Here is a 23,859-nt window from a genome sequence, read left to right on the forward strand (position 1 = left end):
ATGGGAGAGGCCACAACAGTGAGAGGCCTGCGTACCGCAAAAAAAAAAAAAAAAAAAAAAAAATTTTTAAAAACCTTGCAAGTTGGGTTTACAGGTAAAATATCAAGGCTCTTTACTTAGCCATAAAAAAGAACAAAATAATGTCATTTTCAGCAACATGGATGGACACAGAGATTGTTATACTGAGTGAAGTAAGTCAGACAAAGACAAATATCATATGATATCACTCATATGTGGAATCTAGAAAAGGGTACAACGAACTTACCTACAAAACAGAAATAGAGTTACAGATGTAGAAGACAAACTTATGGCTACTGGGGGTGAGGGGAGGTGGGGGAGGGATAAATTAGGAGATTGGGATTAACATATACACTCTGCTATATATAAATTAGGTAACTAATAAGGACCTACTGTATAGCACAGAGAACTCTACTCAATACTCTGTAATGGACTATATGGGAAAAGAATCTAAAAAAGAGTGGATATATGATATATGTATAACTGATTCACTTTGCTGTACACCTGAAACTAACACAACATTGTAAACCAACTATGCTCTAATAAAAATTTTAAAAAATATATCAAGGTTCAAAGAAGTCAAGATACCAGCCTACAATCACACAGAAAGTGAGTGGAGTGGTGGAGCTAGAATTCATAACCATATCTGACTGATTTCAAAGTCCATGAACCACACTAGAACTACTGTATTCAACCATTCCAAAACTCTTCTGCTAAGGCAATTAGACAAGAGAAAAATAAAAGGAACCCAGACTGGAAAGGAAGTGCAACTATTTTTATTTGCAGAAAACATAGAAAGTTCTTAGGAATACACACACACATACACACACACACAAACAAAAACTATTAGAACTAACAAACAGATACATCAACATTGTACAATATAAGAGTAATATACAAAAATTAATTGCATTTCTATACAGTAGTAATGAACAATACAAAAATGAAATTAAGAAGTCATTCTCCTTATAATAGCCTCAACAAGAATAAAGTACTTAGAAATAAATTCAACAAAAGAAGTACAAGACTTGTACATTGCAGAACGTTGTTGAAAGAATTAAAGAAGACCTAAAGAAAAGGAAAGACATCCTACATTCATGGATCAGAAGACTTAATATTGTTAAGATGGCAATAGTCCCCAAACTGATCTATAGATTCAGCACAATCCCTATAAAATCTCAGCAACCTTTTTGCAGAAATTGACAGGCTGACCTTAAAATTCACATAGAAATTCAAGGAACTCAGAATAGCCAAAACAATCTTGAAAAAGAAGAACAAAGTTGGAAGACTTGTACCTCCTGATTTCAAACCTACTACAGTTACACTAGGAAGACAGTGTGGTACTGTCAAGAGGGTGAACAGATGAATGGAATAGAATTGAGAGACTAGAGATAAACCCTTACATTTGTAGTCAACTGATTTTCAACAAGGTTGCCAAGACAATTCAATGAGGAAAGAAGTCTTTCAACAAATGATATTGGGACAACTGGATTTCCACATGCAAAAGAACAAAGTTGGACCCTACCTCACACCACATACAAAAATAAACTCAAGATGAATCATACCTAAATGTAAGAGATAAAACTATAAAACCTCCAAAAGAAAACACTGGAGTAAATCTTCAAGACCTTGGATTAGGCAGTGGTTTCTTAGATATATGACACTAAAAGCAAAAGTGATAAGAAAAAAATAAATAAATTGGACATCATCAAAATTTAAAATTTTGTGCTTCAAAGGACAAAAAGCAAAAAGACAACCCTCAGACTGGGAGAAAATATTTGGAAATCATATATATAATAAGGGACTTGTATCCAGATTATATAAAGAATTATTACAATTTAATAATAATTTTTAAAAACCTAATTTTACAATGGACAAAGTGTGTAAGTTTGATAGGAAAAGATTAATCATTAGGTTTTGCAAATCAAAACCACAGTGAGATACCACTTCACACCTGCTAGGATGACTAAAATATAAAAGACAGACAATCACAAATGTTAGCAACAATGTGGAGAAACTGGAACCCTTATACATTGCTGATAGGATTGTAAAATGGTGAAGCCACTTTGGAAAATAGTCTGGTAGTTTCTCAAAAGTTATCATATGATTTAGCGAAGTTACCACTTTGAGTTACCATACGACTTAGCAAGGGTACTCTTAGAAATACACCCAAAAGAGTTGGAAGTATGTCCACACAAAAACCTGTACACAAATGTGCATAGCAGCATTATTCATAATAGCCCCAAATTGGAAACAACCCAAATGTCCATCAACTGATGAATGGAAAAGCCAAATATGTATTCATACAAAGGAATATTATTCACTCATGAGAAGGAATGAAGTACTGATACAAGCTACAGCACGAATGAACCTTGAAAACATCAGGCTAGTGAAAGAAGCTACACACAAAGACCACATATTATATGATTCCATTTACATGAAATGTCCAGATTAGGCAATCCTATTGCGACAGTAGATATAGAAGGTAGATTAGTGGTTGCCAGGGGTTGTGGGGAGGAGGGCAATGGGGAGTAATTGTTAATGGGTATGGGTCTTCTTTTTGGAGTTATAAAAATATTCTAAAATTAGATAGTGGTGATGGTTGTACAACTTTGTGAATATACTAAAAATCATTGAATTGTAAACTCTAAAGGGGTGAATTTTATGGCATATGAATTAAATCTCAATAAAGCTGTTATTTTTAAAATTCATCTTCTGGAGAGGAGGGGAGAGTGGGCGTGGAATAGAGAGTATTGAGGGCTCCAAGTGAGCAGTGAGGTTTGAAATTGATGGCAGTAGGTGTGTAATAGGATTGCTGAGCAGTGATGAGGCCGTGTCTGAGATGAAATACCACAGAATCATAATGGCACCCATGTGCATGGCTGGGAGAATTTCACACCTGTACCGTCTAGTTTATAAGCCACAAGCTCAGAGGTCCCAGGCATTGGAGTGGGACCCCCAGAGTGGGTACCATGCCAGGCAGCATTCAGTAGGAAGAGCTACAGGATACCTGCAGCTCCTTCCTGCCCACATCCAAACACCCCGGCTTTCACACACAACAAGAAGAAAGCTGAGGACTTGGCTCACTAGTTCTCAAGGAGAATTTCTGGAACAAAAATACCTCCTAAACCTGCTGCCTAAGCATCAGACAGGAGAAGGAATTAAAAAAAAAAAAAAAAAAGAAGGCATTTTCCTAGTAATTAAATCTGAATTATTCACAACCTCTTAGACACTTTTTTTCCCTCTGATATAGAATACATTTTCATTTCTCCCCCAAGTCCTAAATGCCTTTGTAATCCAGTTGAGGTTTCGACTGAGGACTTTCATTTTAGATGGGGGTCCAAGGCTACACCCTCACCTGTGTCATCAACAGACCCTCCCTCAACTCTACCCCTGAGCTCAAAGAGGCTGGTTTTACCTAATGCCTTAATCCTTCTCCTCTATTAATTCCTCCAAGGCTTGTGTGTTGTGAGGGTTAAGTTGTTTCATGTGACCTAGTTTCAACTAACTGAGGCAAAGTGGGGAATTTATTGACCAAGGTAACTAAATCTTGGGAAGATGAGGAAGCAGCTGCCTTCATTGACAATAAAACTGGGAACTCAGATACTCCCTGCTCCTGTGTAGCACGCAATCTGCCCACTGACCCTCACATCCCCGCCACACACACACACAACTCCCTGTTGGGTGCGTGGTACTTTCTCTTTTTCATACTCGTTTTCTCCATGAAGCTGAAAGCGTGGCAATCAGTGGTTGCCAAGTTCATATCTCCTCAGCTTCACTCCACTTCCCATAGTTTTAATTCAGAAAACTGCAAGGAGGGTTCTGATTTTCCTGGGTCAGGTCTGTAGCCAAAGGAACAGGGCAGGTCACGGTTGGCAATGCCCATTAAAGACCATATTGTTGGAATGGAAGTAGGAGGAGTTCCCCTAAAGAAGGAAGGTGATGTTGCCAGTGAGAAAGGAGTCCAGGGCAAGCAAAGCTACAGATGGGCATGTCCATGGCAGCCAGATTCCCCAGCATGGTGGTAAGAACTTCAGGATCTAGAGCCAGAACTCCTGGGTTTGAACACAGCTATATTATTTACAAACTATGTGATCTTGTGCTCAGTTTCCTTATAAAACGGGCATAGTATACTTACCTTATATGTAAGTATTCAAGGAATCTGAGAAAAACTCCATCCCTTGATGGCTGCAAAGTATGGTGGCTGATTTTGAAATCTACCACAGTTGGAAACAGCTAGAATGGGGTGCATCAGGTTGCAGGTGGTGAAACTGAGTAGGAGGGGGAAATGAAGTTAGGACTGAGAGTAGGAGTGGAGAGAACTGGTCAGTGACATCTGGAGTAACCTCTAAGTTAAAGACAGGAGAATAAGTAGAAATTGACCACATAAAAGAAGAGGGGGGGAATGTTCTAGGAAGAGATGATTGCATACAGAGAGATGCAAAAGTGAGGAGCATCGAGGTTATGGAAAATAGTGCAACGTGGCTAGAGCATGAAATGCAAAGAGGGCAACAGGATGGCAACAGCTGGGCTCAGAAGTCAGCAGGGACCCTGCAACTAGCTCTTCCAAGTCATGCTAACAAATTAGGGCTTCATCCAAAAGCAACGGGGAGTTGAAGACAGTTTTAAGCAGGGGAGGAACATGATCAAATATATGATTTATGCAAATGAGATACTACTGAGGTACACCTATTGGACCACCTGAAATTAAAAATACAGACAATGGTGAGTATTGGCAAGGATGTGGAGCAACTGGAATTGTCATACATTGAAATGCAAAATGGTGGAGCCACTTTGGAAAACAGTTTGGCTGTTCTTATAAAGTTAAACATATACTTACCATAGGACCCAGAAATCCCACTCCTATATATTTACCCAAGAGAAATGAAATCTAATATTCACACAAAAACCTGTATACAAATGTTTATAGCAGATCTGTTCACATTAACCAAAACTGAAAACAACCCAATGTCCTTCAGCTGTTGAATGGCTAAATAAACTGTGGTACATCCATACCATGGAATACTACTCAATAAAATGTAATGAACTACTGATATACACAACAATTTGAATGAATGTCAAACGCAATAGGCTAAGTGCAAGAAACCAGACTCAATAGGATTTGGTGAATTACAGTGACAGAAAGCCAAGGAGACAAAAGATTTGAGGACTGGTGAGAGTGTCATTAAGTGACTGACTGTGGGATCCAGGTAGGAAGCGAAGTTGTTTGGGAAAGACTGAAGGATGGAAAGGTCAAATAGGTCAAACAGCATGTATATTGGGATTGATTGGGTAGAATGGTTGGCAGGACAGAGGATGTCATCAAAATAGACTATTGGAGTTTGAACTTTCAGAGCTAGAACAAGGTGCATAGAAAAAGGGTGATGGGAGTTTTCCAAGTACCATGGTTAACTTTTGGTTTAAGGTGTCTTCTATGACAGAGTGAGATTCTTGAGGATTGGAATGATTTCTGGTTCATCTTTGTAATCCTCTCATCCCAGGTGTCCATCACCTAGCTCAGTGGATGGAGGAAGAGAGTATCCAAGGTTTATCTCAACCTGGACTTCATTACCGGGGGGGCTTTTTAAACTCCCCAAGCCCAGCTGCACCCAGACCACTTAACACAGCAGTACCTCTGTGGATGGGACCAAGGCAGCAACACTTTTTAAAGCTCCCTGGTTTATTCCAGTGCATAGCCAAGGTTGAGAATCACTGGTCCCGCTCATGTATCACAGTGATTCTCAACTCTGCTTGCATGTTAGAATCACCTGGAACACTTTTACAATGTACAGATGCCTGGGCCCCCCCCCCCAGAGATTTGGTGTTCATTGGTCTGCAGTAGGACCCTTGTATCTATATATTTTTAAAGCTCTCCAGACACTTTGAATGTACAGTCAGGGTTGAGAACCACCAGCTTAGCACATGGAAAGCAGTTCAACACATGATTATGGTGACTTCAATCACTACTTCCATCCTTGCCCTCTCTTCTGAGCCATACAGCTACCAACCCAATGACCTGCTGTGTATGGCCTCCTATGTGCATCCCAGGTGCCTCAAGCTCAATGTCCAAGACTAAACTCAATCTTCTGATGCCCCTTGCAGGCCAATGGAGGACCTGAACCTTTTGCTGGGACAGGGAGGTTCTGGGAACTGGGCCCAGGTTTGGGGAACTAATGTTATCCTGTGGCCACAAGCAGAGAATAAAGGGTAACTGCAGAGAGTTTGGGGGATGGCAGTAGGCTCGTAACTTAAGGTTCAAGAAACTGAAGAATGAAATCCAGCTGGGATCAGAGGGTGTTGGATTGACAGGCAAAGATGCCAGAAAATGTTTACAAGTGAAGGACTTTCAGCCTCATAATATAGGCACTTTGTAAGTGCTCAGTAAATGTTTGGTGAAAGAAACAAATGAACTGGAGGAACAGTCTGGAAACACAAGTGCGCAGAGGATGACAGACTTTACATGAAAAAGTTAGCGGCATTTGCTCTGCTAGGAGTTCTCCATTTCTGTGTGCAGAAGAATCTCTGGGAATTCTTCAACCATACTGGTCTCCCTCTTTTCCTTGATCACTCCAAGTGTTACTGAGTCCAAGCTCACTCTGCTCGCTGGATAACAGGCCAATAAATCAGGAGATGAGGTGTTGAGGCAAGGAATAACGACTTTATTCAGAAAGCCGGGTGTCCGAGAAGACAACAGACTAATGTCCTAGAGTACCATCTTATTGGGGTCTGGATGCTAGTTTCTTTTATAGAACAGAGAGGGGGAGGAGGTGAGGAAGTAAAGTAATAAGGCCATAAGTCTTGCAAAACATCTCCTGGTTTGGTCAGCCTGGGGGAGGGGATGTGTTAATTTCTTCTTTCTTGCAGCCATTCACAGGTGAACAGGGTCAGGATGCTTCCCTGTGAGCTGAACAAAGGCACTTAAGTTTAACATTTACACAGAGGGGCAGGGTCCCAGAGGGAGGCCATTATGTATGTCAATACCTATAGACAACATCTTTTTAGTGATTATAGTAACAAAAAGCAATGGAGAGCAAAGGATAAGAATAAGAGAAACGATTCAACATGGAGTCAGATTTTGTTCTTCCCTGTTACATAAGCAAACTCCTTCCTTGGGGCTGTTGTATTTGCTGTTCCCTCTGCCTGGAGCACTGTTCCTCCCAGATAGCCACATGTCTCACTAACTTCTTTCAGATCTTTACTCAAATTTCCCCTTCATACTTCCTACCCCCTATTCTTCTCCCTAGCACTTATTATTAACAAATATACTATATATTTTCCATACATGTCTTGTCTATTTGGTGTTTCTTCATTAGTATAACCTCCATGCAAACAGGGGTTTTGTCTGTTTTGTTCCCTGGTATATCCAGATCCTAGAACAGTGCCTGGCAGACAGCAGGCACTCAGTAGATGAACGAATGAGTAGAGCAGTTCAAAGTTCAGACTCTACCCTAGAGATGATAACCCAGAAGGCCTGGATAGGGTCCAGGAAAGTACACATGTACCGGGCAGTTCTAAAGGAGATAGTTGGAGGCCACATGTGAAGAAACATTTCTCAGAGAAAGAAAACCTTTGTTTTTGTCTGTATACAAGTCCCTTGACATCTGGGTAGAGAGCAGGAGGCTGAGGACTGAGGGGCTCAGGATCCCCGCCATCTTTCCTGTTTCTTTCCTGTGCTGAGACACGTCTCACATCTGGTGATTTGGCAGAGGGAAGCGGGTGTGTGCAGAAGGCAGAGATGTGGGTGGCCAGCTCCTTGGAGGATGCCTTACTGTCAGAGCCAAACTGCACTTCTGGGCAAAGTCCCAGGTGGAGGAAGTATGGTTCCTGCCATGGGACAGAGCCGTCAGGAAGCGGGAATCTGAACTTGGCAGGGACCGAGCTGGCACTGCACAGCAGCACTCCTTTTCCCAAAGTCCTGCGTGGACAGCCAGGTTCGGCAGTGCTGGTAAATGTTTAACAACCAGCTCTGAGGGGGAAAAAAATGCATGTGTGTCTATACAAACATAAGTTTATTATACATTTTGCATATATAAAGAAAGGGCATCACACAATTTGCAAATAATAATGAAATATAAAATACTCTGCTATAAATTACACATAGCTGATTAATTCTTTCTCAAAATTTTATTGCAGTTAAAAACACGTAACATGAGATGTATCCTCTTAAATTTTTCAGTGTACAACACAGCATTGTTATTTCTGGGCATAACTGTTGTACAGCTGATCTCTAGAACTTACTCCTCTTGCAAAACTGAAATTTTATAGTTGTTGATTAAAAACTCTCCATCTAAAAAAAAAAAAAAAAAAACTCTCCATCTCCTTTCCTGCTGGCCCTGGCAACCACAGTTCTATTCTTTGCTTGCATGACTTTAACTATTTTAGGTACCTCATATAAGTTAGATCATGCAGTATTTGTCCTTCTGTGACTGGTTTATTTCACTCAGCATAACGTCCTCCAGGTTTATCCATGTTACTGCATATGGTAGGATTTGCTTCATTTTTAAGGCTGAATAATATTCCATTATATATACAGACCACATTTTCTTTATCCATTCATCTATGGATGCACATTTAGGTTGTTTCCACATCTTGGCTATTGTGACTAATACTGTGAACATGGGTGATCATCTCTTTGAGATCCTGATTTCAGTTCTTTGGAATAAATACCAGAAATGGGATTGCTGGATCATATGGTAGTTCTATTTTTAATTTTTTGTGGTATTTTCATGCTGTTTTCCATAGCAGCTGAACCATTTATATTCCCACCAACAGTGTATGAGGGTTGCAATTTCTCCACATCCTCACAAACACTTAACTGTCTTTTGATTTTTTGATAATAGCCACCCTAACAAGAGTGAGGTAGTATCTTTTTTGTGGTTGTGATTTGCATTTAGGGAGATGATTATTGATATTGAGCATCTTTTCATATACCTATTGGCCATCTGTATGCCTTCTTTGGAAAAAAAATGTCTATTCAAATTCTTAACCCATTTTTTAATTGGGTTATTAGTTATTTTCTGTTGGGTTGTAAGAGTTCCTTATATATTTTGGATATTAACCCCTTAAAAGATATATGGCTTGCAAATATTTTCTCCCACTCCATAGGTTGCCTTTTCACTCTATTGATTGTTTCCTTTACTGTGCAATTAATTCCTATGGAATGCTTTTGTTGAATTTTGCTGAAATCTTGTTATCTATAGTCAACTTATGGCTACAGTTCAATCATGATTTCACAATATTTTGTAGTATTCACAACGTAACCACTGTAGATGTAACACACTTTTATGTTTAATCTGCATTATTAAAATTTTTATCACTTTCTAAAGTCTGGACATCTAATCAACAAAACAAATCAATACTTGATTTGAAGCACTGGCTGATTTCCATGGTGCAAATACTCAACTGCAGCTGATTTCAAGCTATCAGTATGATGTCACTGAACAGAGTTGGGAGTTGGAAAGAGATGCCTGTTATGTAGTATTTTCACAGTATTTCTGTGACCGTATGCTAAGCACTGTATAGCATATATGTTATAGATAGATATACATATACGTATGTATGCATTTATATACTTCAAGAGTATAGAAAATAGTAAAATATAAAATTATCTGGAAGCAATGAGGTTTGAATACTTATTACCTTTTAAAATGTAATTTAGTTAATCATAAGTTTATGTGACTGAATTTTTTAGATTTTTATTGAGGTAACGTTTGTTTATAACATTATGTAAGTTTCATGTGTACAACATGATATTTCTACTTCTGTATGACATATCATGTGTTCATCAAAATAAAAGTTTAGTTTCCATCTGTCACCATACAGTTGATCCCCTTTATCCATTTTGCCCTCCTTCTTCTGTGCCCCCTGCCCTTTCTCCCCTGGTAACCACTGCTTTGTATAACTTCATTTTTAATAAAGGCTGTACTTAACAGTCAGCTTGCAAAAATCCTGAACATTTAGCCATCATCTCTTCTGAGCCCCAGTGCACACCAGACAGATTCAACACTGGGATGGAAACCCCAGTCACACAGTGAGAGGCTCCAGATCTTATTCACTTACAGGACCAGTGCAGGCTCAGCTAAAAGCAGGCTAAGAACCAGAGTGCAGATTTGGAGGTTGGTAAATTGTATGGTCTGCAATATCCATATTGTTTCCATTCTATTTCTCACCCAGAGCTGGCCGTTCCTAAGCCTAGATAATGGGCATGGGGTTAGGGGCCCTTGGACTGGGTTCAAACATCAATGACAGATAAGGAAGCAGGGAGATCTTACTTTACAAGAGATGTGCTATTTCCTTCAGGTGAAGTGAAAGGAAAACTCAATAAAATTGTTGCACACCCAGGAGTTTCTTTTAGGGATTTAAAAGACCATTTTGTTCTAAAATTCAGGTTTTCTCAGGATCATCTATTAAGAGGAAAGATGGCTCCAGACTTTGGTATCTGGAGAACAAATGACTGCTTGGGATTTGAAAGGAGAACATCAGAAATTCAAGGATGAATGGAATTAGCTTGACAAACAGGTTTTAATCTTGCAGTCAGGACAGGAACTGTGGGCCTGGAAGAGGAAGTGGGAAGATGGCACCTGGATCTACAGAGTATCAGCCCTACTCTGGTAAAAGAGAAAGGAACAAATGCACCTCACCAATCCACTTGAAAAAGCATAGGGAAGCACCCGAGGGGAAGGGGGCTAGAAATCCAGAGGAAGTAGCATTTAGTTCTGCTGCAGGAAGAATGGTGGGTAAAAGAAAATACTTTTAGTACTTTCAGAATAGAAAAAGTTTACTGAAGAGTTAAAAGTTGAAGGACACTCAAGCAGCCCTAGGTAGAGGTCCATGTGGCAAGGAACCGAGGCCTCTTGCAAACAGCCAGCACCAACTTGCTGGCCGTGTGAATGAGGTGACCCATCTTGGAAGTGGACCCTCCAGCCCCATCGAACCTTCAGATGACAACACCTCCAGCTGACATCTCAACTGCAACCTCACGAGAGACCCCACACCAGAACCTCACAGCTAATCTGATCCCGAACTCTTGACTCACAGACACTTTTGAGATAAAAATGTTTACTGTAAATTTTTTTTAAAAACTAAGGAAAAGTATGGTTGGAAGACATACTGTTCTTCCTGGGCTCCTGAGGGCACAGCAGATTTAGGCTGGAGAACTGGTGAGGGGTGTCTCCAGTTTGGACAACTATGGGAACAGGAGGCACCTTTGGAGCAGAATGTGTGGGCCCAGGGAGTTCCAGAATAAGAAACAGATGCATCAGGCATACTGGGGATCCTGGTGAAAATGGACAAGTAAAGGGATACAAGTTTAAGACTGGGACTTTGGGGAGGGCAAAGCCAGGACATTTTATGGAAAAATTACCTTTTACAAATGCAAAGCATGGGAATCCCCTGGCAGTCCAGTGGTTAGGACTCGGTGCTTTTTCACTGCTGTGGGCCCGGGTTTGATCCCTGGTTGGGGAACTAAAATCCCACAAGCTGCAAAGTACAGCCAAAAAAAAAAAAAAGTATAAACGCAAGGTGTTCTGGTTGTAAGAGAGGGTGAGGGGTATGTTTCAAGCACCCCTCAATGAGGTCGGTCATGTGTCTTGGAGATCATTTCCTCCCAAACACTGCCCCCATTATCCTCTTATAGTGCATTTATCCCTGTTGAGTTTGATCTTTCTTTTTCCTCTGCTCTGTTTCTTGTCTGCCCCTCCCTGGTGCATGGCTGGTAATATGCGTTGGGTTCTGAGATATTATGTGAGTGAGTGGATCAGTGCTTATACTGTGAACTGCCAGGGAGATCCTGTTTGTTTCCAGGATGTTTGTGCTTTGGACCAGAACAGGGATTGTAATAATCTTATTTGTCTTGTCCATTCTCTCAATCTGAGCTGTGTAGCATAGTAATCAGCAACCATAGGTAGGTATTTAAATTGAAATGAATTAAAATTAAATGTAATTTAAAATTCAGTTTCTCATTCTCACTAGCTCCATTTCAAGCACTTAACAGCATTATGCTCAATGTTCTATATCAGTGTTTCCCCACCTTTTTTTCACTATTGCTTCCTCTAAAAGCCTTTTTAGACTTTTTTTGCCTAGTTGCCACCCCCATGAAATTTTAATAACACAGATGTATTATATGTATTTATAATACATATATGTATATATGTGTTTCATATATAAAATCAGCAAGATTTTTTTGTCCCCCCCAAACCAGGAACCAATTTTTGTCCCCTTGGAGGCAGTAACACCCTCATCAAGAATGCACATGCTACATTTAAGCTGCTCAACATCACTAATTATTAGAGAAATGCAAATCAAAACTACAATGAGGTATCACCTCACACCAGTTAGAATGGGCATCATCAGAAAATCTACAAACAACAAATGCTGGAGAGGGTGTGGAGAAAAGGGAACCCTCTTGCACTGTTGGTGGGAATGTAAACTGATACAGCCACTATGGAGAACAGCATGGATGTTCCTTAAAAAACTAAAAATAGAATTACCATATGATCCAGCAATCCCACTACTGGGCATATACCCAGAGAAAACCACAATTCCAAAAGACACATGCACCCCAATGTTCATTGCAGCACTATTTACAATAGCCAGGTCATGGAAGCAACCTAAATGCCCATCAACAGACAAATGGATAAAGAAGATGTGGTACATATATACAATGGAATATTACTCAGCCATAAAAAGGAATGAAATTGGGTCATTTGTTGAGACGTGGATGGATCTAGAGACTGTCATACAGAGTGAAGCAAGTCAGAAAGAGAAAAACAAATATCGCATATTAACGCATGTATGTGGAACCTAGAAAAATGGTACAGATGAACTGGTTTGCAAGGCAGAAATTGAGACACAGATGTGGAGAACAAACGTATGGACACCAAGCGGGGGAAAGCAGCGGGGGTGGGGGTGGGGGTGATGAATTGGGTATTGGGATTGACATGTATACACTGATGTGTATTAAATTGATGACTAATAACAACCTGCTGTATAAAAAAATGTGATCAAAAAAAAAAAGAAGAATGCACGTGCTATATGAAGTGGGTCCAAGATTAGGGTGAGGCACCTTATGTTCAAAATTTAAGGAAGCACTCACTCCCAGGATTGTGCAAGTGAAGGGTCAGCATCTGAAAGTAAGAGCTTTCTTAAAGCATGCATCCTACATGCCTCACTTGCCTCATTCTAGTTCCAGTCCTGATATGAGCATTTCCCTTGTGAAAATTAATAAAGAGAAACCTCAGCTACTATGGAGAACAGTATGAATGTTCCTTAAAAAACTAAAAATAGAGCTACCATATGATCCAGCAATCCCACTCCTGGGCATATATCCGGAGAAAACTGTAATTCAAAAAGATACATGCACGGGCTTCCCTGGTGGCGCAGTTGTTGAGAGTCCACCTGCCGATGCAGGGGACACGGGTTCGTGCCCCGGTCCGGGAAGATCCCACATGCCGCAGAGCGGCTGGGCCCATAAGCCATGGCCGCTGAGCCTGCGCATCCGGAGCCTGTTCTCCGCAACGGGAGAGGCCACAACAGTGAGAGGCCCGCGTACCGCAAAAAAAAAAACAAGACAAAAAAGATACATGCACCCCAGCGTTCACTGCAGCACTGTTTACAATAACCAGGACATGGAAGCAACCTAAGTGTCCATTGATGGATGAATGGATAAAGATGTGGTACATATATACAATGGAATATTACTCAGCCATAAAAAAGAATGAAATAATGTCTTTTGCAGCAACATGGATGGACCTAGAGATTGTCATACTGAGTGAAGTAAGTCTGACAGAGAGAGACAAATATCATATGATATCACTTATATGGAGAATCTAAAAAAAATGGTACAAATGAACTTATTTACAAAGTGGAAATAGTCACAGACGTAGAGAACAAACTTATGGTTACCAAAGGGAAAAGAGGGGGAGGGATAAACTGGGAGACTGGGAATGACATATACACACAACTATATGTAAAATAGATAACTAATAAGAACCTACTGTATAGCACAGGGAACTCTATTCAATACTCTGTAATGACCTGTATGGGGAAAGAATCTAAAAAAGAGTGGATATATGTAAACGTGTAACTGATTCACTCTGCTGTACAGCAGAAACTAACACAACATTGTATACGCCAATAAAAATAAATAAATAATAGAAACCTATTACAATGGAGTCAGGAAACCAAAGGGGGAGCTCTCATGTATGTACCATTCCACATCAATACAGATCCCAACAGGAAGACACTTACCTTGCATCCCCTGCAGGAAGTGACACTACTTTACTACCACCAGCAGGAGGAAGAAAGATCTCCTTGCCTGGCAATAGGTCAGCCAATGGAAAACCACTATACTCCAAGCCCCCAGCTTCCTCCAGTGGACATAACAGCCCCTCCCAACTTCCCCTTCTTCTATAAAAGGGTTTCCCCTCCTTTGCTTTACTAGACTTGCATGTAGTTCACCATAGTTGCATGTCCCAAATTCCATTTCTTTGCTGTTCCCAAATAAACTTGTTTTGCTGGTAAAATAAGTGGCTATTTTCTTGTGTTAGGTTAACGCCAGCATCACAGAATGTTCTATCAATCAGATTAGAATTTTAGAAAAGTGGAACCAAGAGAGATTTGGAATTAGAGAAAATCCACTTGGAAGAGCTGTATCTTGCTTAGTCCATGAGCAGCATGTCTGACTGTAGGTGAGTCATTCTCAACCCTGACTGCCCATTAGAATCACCTGATAAGTTTTTAAAATCCTGGTGCCTGGGCCCTACCTGAAGCAATTAAGTCTAAGTCTCTAGGAATGGGGCTTCTTAAGCTCCCAGGTGATTCCAGGGTGTGGCCTGGACTGAGAGTCCCTGCTGTGAGTGCAGAAGACTCCAAGTTCCAGCCAGTGAACCCGGGGTAGGGGGAGGGGGGGGATTCCCTGCTCACTTTTTTAAGTGGAAAAAGTAGAAAAGGAGATTTAATCACTCTGTGGAAACAGGGGATTAAGTTGATAAAGAAAGATTTGGAGTGTGAAAAATGTGAAGTAGTGGCATGTCTAAAGATTTTACGTGACAAGTGGTGCATGGTTTGGACTTTGTTTAGTATGTTAAACTCAGGGGCCTGACTGGACACTATAACCGAACACCATTGAGATGATAATTAACCCAGAGAGGCTCCTAGGTCCAGTGGAGTGTGACCTTGAGGTTAATTTATTAACTTCCTTTCTGACATTTTTCAGCAGCTTCTGGGGCCAATGCCAAAGAGATATTTGGAAAGGGCTCTTGTTAAATCCAGTGGTCATTTTCCATTGGTTCCAGATGAATAGCTGGGAGAAATTTTCATGACTGAAGTCATGAGCATTATCTCCTCTGATAAGTGATCAATACAACAGCACTCTTTGTTGTCCACAGTCTGGTTGGCAAACTAACTCCAGCTAAAGGAGAACAAACTATGGAAGGGATATTTGAATTCTAAGTACCACCAACCATCACCCTCATCCCAGGCCAGCTCCAACACACAGATACACACACACACACATCTAAAGAGGATTAGTTTTATGCACTAAGACCTGGGTAGTGCAAGCTCCAGGGTGTTGGGGATGGTGTGTGTGTGTGTGTGTATTTTAGCGCAAAGCTGAGAGAGGCGAGAAGCTCTAGCATCCTCATGGTGCTTGTCTCTTCTCTTTGGATTCTTATTTATGGGTTCCAACCTTGGTTCATTTCTCTTTGATCCCAGGTCACTGTGGGGTAGGAAAGGGTCCAAGGCTTCTTCTAGGTAGAGAACCAAGGGGGTTTCAGAGTGGGATTGGGGGAAAAGGAAGATTGAAGTTGTTTATTTAGGCTTTACCACTCAAGGCAAGTCATGCGTTCTAGGCTCATGCGCCCACCAGCCTAATTCAACAAGGGGATGACATTGGAGTATTTGGCCAGAGCTGTCATTGTAATAATAACTAATTGCCCTGGCATTTTCCTCTAGGGAGTGACAAGGTTAATCTAGCACTGTAGGCAAGAATTTAGGCGAAGGTTTATTTCTCAGCTTTCTCTTAATCATCTCCCCAGATACAGAACCAACAGGTATCAGTGGCCTTATATGCCTTAAGCTTGGAAGGGATTGTTAAGGAAATTAAGAGTTTGGACATTTACCCCGACACCAGCTCCCCCAAAACCTCATCTGCCCCATCACCTAAGCTCAAAACCTTAAGTCATCCTAGATGCCTCCCTTTCTATCAGATGCTGTGTTTTGTTTTTTGTTTGTTTGTTTGTTTGGGGGTTTTTTTGGCCACACTGTGCAGCTTGCATGATCTTAGTTCCCTGACCAGAGATCAAACCCACACCCTCGGCAGTGAAAGCATGGAGTCCTAACCACTGGACCTCCAGGGAATTCCCTCTATCAGATGCTTTAAAATATTTTGGTTATTACTTCCTAAATACCTCTCCCTTCTCCATTTTTCTGCATCTCCCTTAATGCCATATTACTTCCAGCTTCATATTACTTCATTTCTCTTCTGCACTCACAATAGTCTGTTTTATTTATTCTTTGAAACATTTTTAATTGCACAAAACATGAATATATTATCATTTTTTAAAAATGTAAACAATACAGATAATCAAAAGTTCAAAATTTAACCATGGTAATCAGTTGGGAGTGTTTTGTATATTTTCTATGCATATCTACACAGAAAAATTTTTTTTACTATTTTTTGTATGTTTTTTTTAAAAACCATTAAGGGTGCCATAAATGGTTTTGCTATTTCCTTCTTCCACTTAATATGTCTTGGAGATTTGCCATGTCAGTATATTCAGAACCACCTCATTTGGACTGCTACATAGTGTTCCATGGTGTGACAGGCTCCCTCTAAGATGACCTGTTTCCTTGTATTCACAGCCTGGTATAATCTTCTCTGTGGATATACCATATTTTATGTAACAGTTCCCCTTGTCATATTTTTTTAAAACTGGGATCCTGTTCAAAGCAATCACTTAAGCTTCTTCCAGAAATACTTTTTAAAACAGAAATCTAATCATGTTACTCTGCTTCAAAACTTCAGTGTGACGTAATTATGGAGATTCTAGGAAGATGACAAACTGGGTGAACATCCCCAGTCCCTCCCCTTTGCGATCTGTTTTTGCAGCAGCATAAATACCAAAATAAGAGTTCTGATGGAAACTGGACAGTGTGTGAGGCCAGGAGTTGTTCTGAGAGTTCTCCTTCCTGGGCTGAGGGAAAGATTTTATGGCTCCCTGAGAAGAGATGTATGATAGACTCTGGGGTTCCCTGGGATGTCCTTAGTGGGATTGCCCCATCTTGCTGACCCCTGTAGACTGAAATGAAAATATCTAGTTGTTCTGATTTTATCTCAGTTTGAGTGATTAAAAGAAAAAAAAAAAAAAACATTTGGACCCAGAGGTTTGAGAGTCTAGCCACCACCTCCTGAACCCCCTATGGAGGAAAGAGCATTTATGAGCTCATTTCCCACCAACACACAAAAAGGAAAGCTATTTTAAAATGATAAAAATTATTTACCCAAAACTAGTAGCAACTATAATATAAAGCTGAAGTCATTTCTGTCAGAATCATCATTCTTTGCATTAGTTTGGAGACCTTAACTAATGTGATACACCAATTATTAATTATTCTTAAATAAATAAATATTGAAAAAAGAGACAAAAGTTACATTATTTTCATGTGATATAATTGTATATTTAGGAAATCTAAAGGATTCTACCAAAACTATTTGAAGTAATTAAACTTCGGTAAGGTGAATGATAGTAGTTAAAAATACAAAAATAAATAAAATTTTCTTCATGCCAGCAATAAACAGTAAGACATGAAACATAACCTCAATTGTGGTGAATAGAATAACATCCTCCCCCAAAGATGTCCACATACTAATCTTCAAAACGTGTGAATATGTTGCATTAAATGACAGAAGGAACACTGCAGATGTGATTAAGTTAAAGACCTGGAAATGAAGTGATTATTCAACTATCCAGGTGAGCCCAATGTAATCATGGCCCCTTATAAGAGGCAAGAAGAGCTAGGGAAGAGTAGGCGATCTGAAGACGAAAGCAGACGTAGGAATGACTCAAGAGAGGGGCCATGAGCCAAGGAATGCAGGTGGCCTCTGACAGCAGGTAAAGGGAAGGAAATGGACCCCCTCCTAGAGCTTCCAGAAGGAACACAGCTCTGTTGACAGCAGATTTTATGACTTCTGACCTCCAGAACTGTAAGATAATACATTTGTGTTGTTTTAAGCCACTAAATTTGTGATAATTTGTTACAGCAGCAATAGAAAACTAATGCATCATTTATACCAGTGACAAGAATTGTAAAATGCCTATAAACAAATTATCCATAGAAAGTACATGATCTAGGGCTTCCCTGGTGGCACAGTGGTTAAGAATACACCTGCCAATGCAGGGGACACAGGTTCGAGCCCTGGTCTGGGAAGATCCCACATGCCATGGAGCAACTAAGCCTGTGCGCCACAACTACTGAGCCTGTGCTCTAGAGCCTGCGAGCCACAACTACTGAGCCCGCATGCTGCAACTAATGAAGCCCACGCATACAGAGCCCATGCTCCACAACGAGAAGCCACCACAATGAGAAGCCTGAGTACCATAACAAAGAGTAGCCTCTGCTTGCTGCAACTAGAGAAAGCCCACGCGCAGCAATGAAGACCCAATGGCAGCCAAATGAATGAATGAATAAATAAATAAATAAGAAAGTACATGATCTACATGAAGAGAACTAAATTCTTATTGAAGGGAATAGACCTGAATAGCTGGAGAGAAATATTACATTCCTGGGTAGGAAAACTTGGTATTGATATCTTAAAATGTCCATCCTTCACAAACTAATATATAACTTTTAAGTGAGTTGTAATCAGGATTGTCAATCTTTCACCAACTAATATATAACTTTGAGTTGTAATCAGAATTTTAGGTGGAAGACAAGGGGAGTAAGTAGCTAAAATTATTTTAAATTTTGAATGGAAAAAATAAGAATCTGAGAATAGCCAAGAAAATAAAGAAAAAGCATGAAGTGGTGGGAATTACCTTAACAGATAATAAAATTTATAAGAAAATTATTGAATGCAAAATAGCACCATACACTACATCAAAAGACAAATGGAGTTTTGATAGTGTACTATAGTTACATAAGATGCTACCCTTGGCAGAAGTGGGGTGAAGGGTACATAGGACTCTGTACCATTTCACAACTTCATGTTAGTCTCTAAATATTTCCAAGTAAAATGTTTTTTTTTTTAAAAAATACAAATGATAATCTGGGATAAAAGGGAACCTTTGTAAAATGTACAGATAAAGATGAACAATTACTAATATTCAAAAAGCTTTTATCAAATGATTTAAAAAAAAAGACAACTGAATAGAAAAATAAGCAGGCAATTCACATACGGGAATGTACAAATTGTCGATAAACATAAGATGCTCAATGTCTGTAGAAGTCAAGGAAATGCAAATTAAACCAATGCGGCCTTTTTTTCACTCATTATATTTACCAAAATTTACAAGTGGAAGAGTGATAATGTCCAGTTCCGGCTGACAGAATTGAGGAATAGGAATTTCTACAACCTATTAGAAAAGTAATCTGGACACATCCATTATAAGTAAAAATGCAAACATCCACTGACCCAGATATCCTGCCTTTGAGAATCTGTTTTATTGAAATGAAAGCCCCAGTATACCCAGACTCATCTTGAGGAGGCATACTGCAATATTTTTGTAATTGCTGAAAACGGAAAACAACTTGTCCACCAGTAAGAGAATGGTTGAATAAATAAATGAGTTAAATCTAACTCATCTGGAGGGATGTCCATATATTGTTAAGGGAAAAAAGCAAGTTGCAGAATAAGTTGCAGCTGGCCTTCTGCAGCCTTGTGCTCTGCATTGGCAGATTCAACCAACCTTGAACTGAAGATATTTGGGGAAAAAAATTTCAGAAAGTTCCAAAAAGCAAAACTTGAATTTGCCTCGCACAAGCAACTATTTACATAGCATTTACATTGTTTTAGGTATTATAAGTAATCTAGAGATGATTTAAAGTATATGGGAGAATGTGCATAGGTTATATGCAAATACTACACTATTTTACATAAGGAACTTGAACACCCTTGGATTTTGCTATCCACAGGAGCCCTAGAACGAATTCCCCCACACTAAGGTATGACTGTGTATCTTTTTTGCAATCCAGGTGAGCTCAAATAAGCAAACCAACCAACCTTCAAATAGAGAAAAGTATGTCAGGATACCCTCCTGATTACTAGCCCTGGCTACCTCCCATATAGGAGACAACTGAAATCGTGACCATTTTTTTCTTTTACATCACTTCTTAACTCTTTAAAATAAGCATGTATCATTTGAATTCTTAAAAATCTAATAAAATTTAAAATGTCTCCCAATTACCCTGAAAGGGCAAACTCTTCAACTTGACGTACAAGGCCTCCATGGTCTAACCCCTGCCACTTCTTTGGCGTCATCTCCCTCCATATCCCTTCCACAGTCAATGTTTCAGCCACATCAAACTACAATACACTAACTACTTAGAGTTTCTTAAATATGACATCTGTGTCCTATCTCTGAACCTCTGCACATTCCTCCTGAAAAACTATTCCTTACCTTTTCCACCTGGTGAACTCATTCTTCAAGACCCAGCTTAAATGACCCCACCCCACTCTGTTTGTACCTCAGTGACAACATTTGTACTTTATTGCAATTGTCTGTGTCTATATGTGTGTGCATATATGTTGTGTCATCCTTCACTGTGCTTGATTGGCATACAAGAAGTTTTTAATGCTTGCTGAATGAATTGAAATTAATCAAATCAGTGTTTTATAATGTCTGTGTTTTTTGACCTAACAAGAGCATCGTTCAGGCTATGTTTTAATGATGTGTTTTTGATGGGCCAATGTGGGTACAACATTTTATAAATAAGCTAATACAGTTTGATGGAATATTTTGTCAAAAGTTGAGACACTTGGGCTTCCCTGGTGGCGCAGTGGTTGAGAGTCCGCCTGCCGATGCAGGGGACGTGGGTTCGTGCCCTGGTCTGGGAGGATCCCACATGCTGCGGGGCAGCTGGGCCCGTGAGCCATGGCTGCTGGGCCTGTGCGTCCAGAGCAAGTTGAGACACTTGCAATGACAATTTTCCAACAGCTAGAATTCATTTTTAATTTGGGCTAAATTCCTGAATAGGGAATAAAATAAAAAAGAAGTAATCCCACTTCTTTTTCTTTCTCCCAACGGATGTGTAAGATCAGTCTTGGGCCTTTTGCACTTGGATCCATTCCCAGCCCTCCCCTCCTCTCCTCTGCGTTGCAGAAGGGCTGACCCCTGAAGCCTGCATCTCCAGGCTCTTGTTCCTCCTGGCTGCCAGCTGAGCTCAGCTGATGTCCTGCCCTGGTGGGAGATTGGAGGGCAGAGGGAAGAGAGAAGCCAGGGTATTTCCCCCCTCTCTGCCTCAATCAACTCCAGCTGCTCTGTGCCTCTAAGCCTCCATGGGACACTGCTGCCCTTATTCCTCTTCCATTGTGTGATCTGGTTAACCTGGGCCCCATTTATATGGCCTCCTCCCTTTGTCTCTACAGCCTCTGATAGTAGTGACTCCCTGCTGTTGCTAATCTCTGGATTACTCCATGTACCAGTTCGCTTTTGTTCTGAAACAAACTGCTTCAAAACTTAATGGCTGGACTTCCCTGGTGGTACAGTGGTTAAGAATCTGCCTGCCAACGCAGGGGACACGGGTTTGATCCCTGGTCCCGGGAGATCCCACAGCCGCGGAGCAACTAAGCCCGGGCGCCACAGCTACTGAAACCCGCATGCCTAGAGCCCGTGCTCTGCAGCAAGAGAAGCCACCGCAATGAGAAGCCCGCGCACCGCAATGAAGAGTAGCCCCCGCTTGCCACAACTAAAAAAGAAAGCCCTGGGCTTCCCTGGTGGCTCAGTGGTTGAGAGTCCGCCTGCCGACGCAGGGGACACGGGTTTGTGCCCCTGTCCGGGAGGATCCCACATGCCGCAGAGCGGCTGGGCCCGTGAGCCATGGCCGCTGGGCCTGCACGTCCGGAGCCTGTGCTCTGCAACGGGAGAGGCCACAACAGTGAGAGGCCCGTGCAGCAACGAAGACCCAACGCAGCCAAAAATTAAAATAAAAAAAGTAATGGCTAAAACAACAACCATTATTTGTAGCTCACAAAGCATGAGGTAGCAATTTATTTATTTATTTATTTATTTTTGCGGTACACGGGCCTCTCACTGTTGTGGCCTCTCCCGTTGCAGAGCACAGGCTACGGACGCGCAGGCTCAGTGGCTATGGCTCACGGGCCCAGCCGCTCCGCGGCATGTGGGATCCTCCCAGACCAGGGCACGAACCCGTGTCCCCTGCATCGGCAGGCGGACTCTCAACCACTGCGCCACCAGGGAGGCCCAGCAATTTAGACTGGGATCAGCTGGGCAATTCTTCCACCGGTCTTGGCTGGGCACACTCACATGGCCCAAATCAGCAGGGGGCTCCACTTTGGGAGCTGGCTGGTTGTCATCTGGGGCAATGGTGGGTCCATATGCCTCTCATCATCCAACAGCCTAGCCCAGATATATTCAGTTGGCATCTGGTTCCAAGAAAGAGAAGGGAAATAGGAAAGACCTCTTGAGGCCCAAGCTTGGAACTTACACAACGTTGCTTTTTCCCAAAGCAAGTCACAAGACCTGCCTCAATTCAATACATAAAGAAATAGACTCCATTTCTAAATGAGAGAGAAAAAATTTCTGGCCATTTTTGAAATCAACCACACCTTACCATTACCTTCTCCATCACCTGTATAACCAAGCTCCTGCATAAACTTCCTCTGTGATAAGTACTGGAAGTCATTATAGTTTCCCTAGTTAGACTTTGCGCATATGTTTGAATGTGCTTGAAAGATAAGGGTTAGGGAAAACAGGAAACATCTGTTCCTAATGGGCTCCCCTTGGATTTGAAGGTTTCTGTTATAAACGTCACCTGCCCAGGCTTCTTTATGATTAATCAACATGACAATATAGATGAATCACAAATTCAACAGAGATGAATTGAGTGTCTACCATGTGGCAGGCATGATGCTGGGCATGATGGGCCATGGGAGGGGTGGGGGACAGTACACAGAGTGAGTGAGGCGTGGTGCCTCCCTTACGGGAGCTAATATGTGGTGTCTGAAGAGCCAGGCACACAGCAAGTGGTATACAGGGTTTGGTAAGATGAGGAGGAGGATGCCCACTACAATGGTGATGCAGTTCATAATCTAGTGGGGGAGATAAATATTTAATGAGAGTTTTTGGGTCTGTCTCTACAACCTAGAAAGTAAGCTCCATGAAGGCTAAACTCCCACATATTGTCACACACCACTATATCTCCATTGCCTAACAAAAGACCAGCACCCAGTAACTGGTGAATAAATATGTATCAAGTGTAGGAGTGAAAGGTGTATACACAATGCTAACAGAGCATAGACGAGAAAGAGGTTAATTTTGAGAATAGGGCAAACAATGCCAATGACAGGGGAAAGCTTTATAAAAACAGATGATTTCTAGGGTTTCCCTGGTGGCGCAGCGGTTGAGAGTCCGCCTGCCGATGCAGGGGACACGGGTTCGTGCCCCGGTCCAGGAATATCCCACATGCCGCGGAGCGGCTGGGCCCGTGAGCCATGGCCGCTGAGCCTGCGCGTCTGGAGCCTGTGCTCCGCAACGGAAGAGGCCGCAACAGTGAGAGGCCCGCGTACCGCAAAAAAAAACAAAACAAAACAAAAAAAAAACCACAGATGATTTCTAAAACTTGTAACTGAGATAGAGTAGTCAAAATTTGGCAGCAGAGAAGGGG

This window comes from Hyperoodon ampullatus (genome assembly GCF_949752795.1).
Source record: "Hyperoodon ampullatus genome assembly, chromosome: 14".
NCBI lineage: Eukaryota > Metazoa > Chordata > Mammalia > Artiodactyla > Ziphiidae > Hyperoodon > Hyperoodon ampullatus.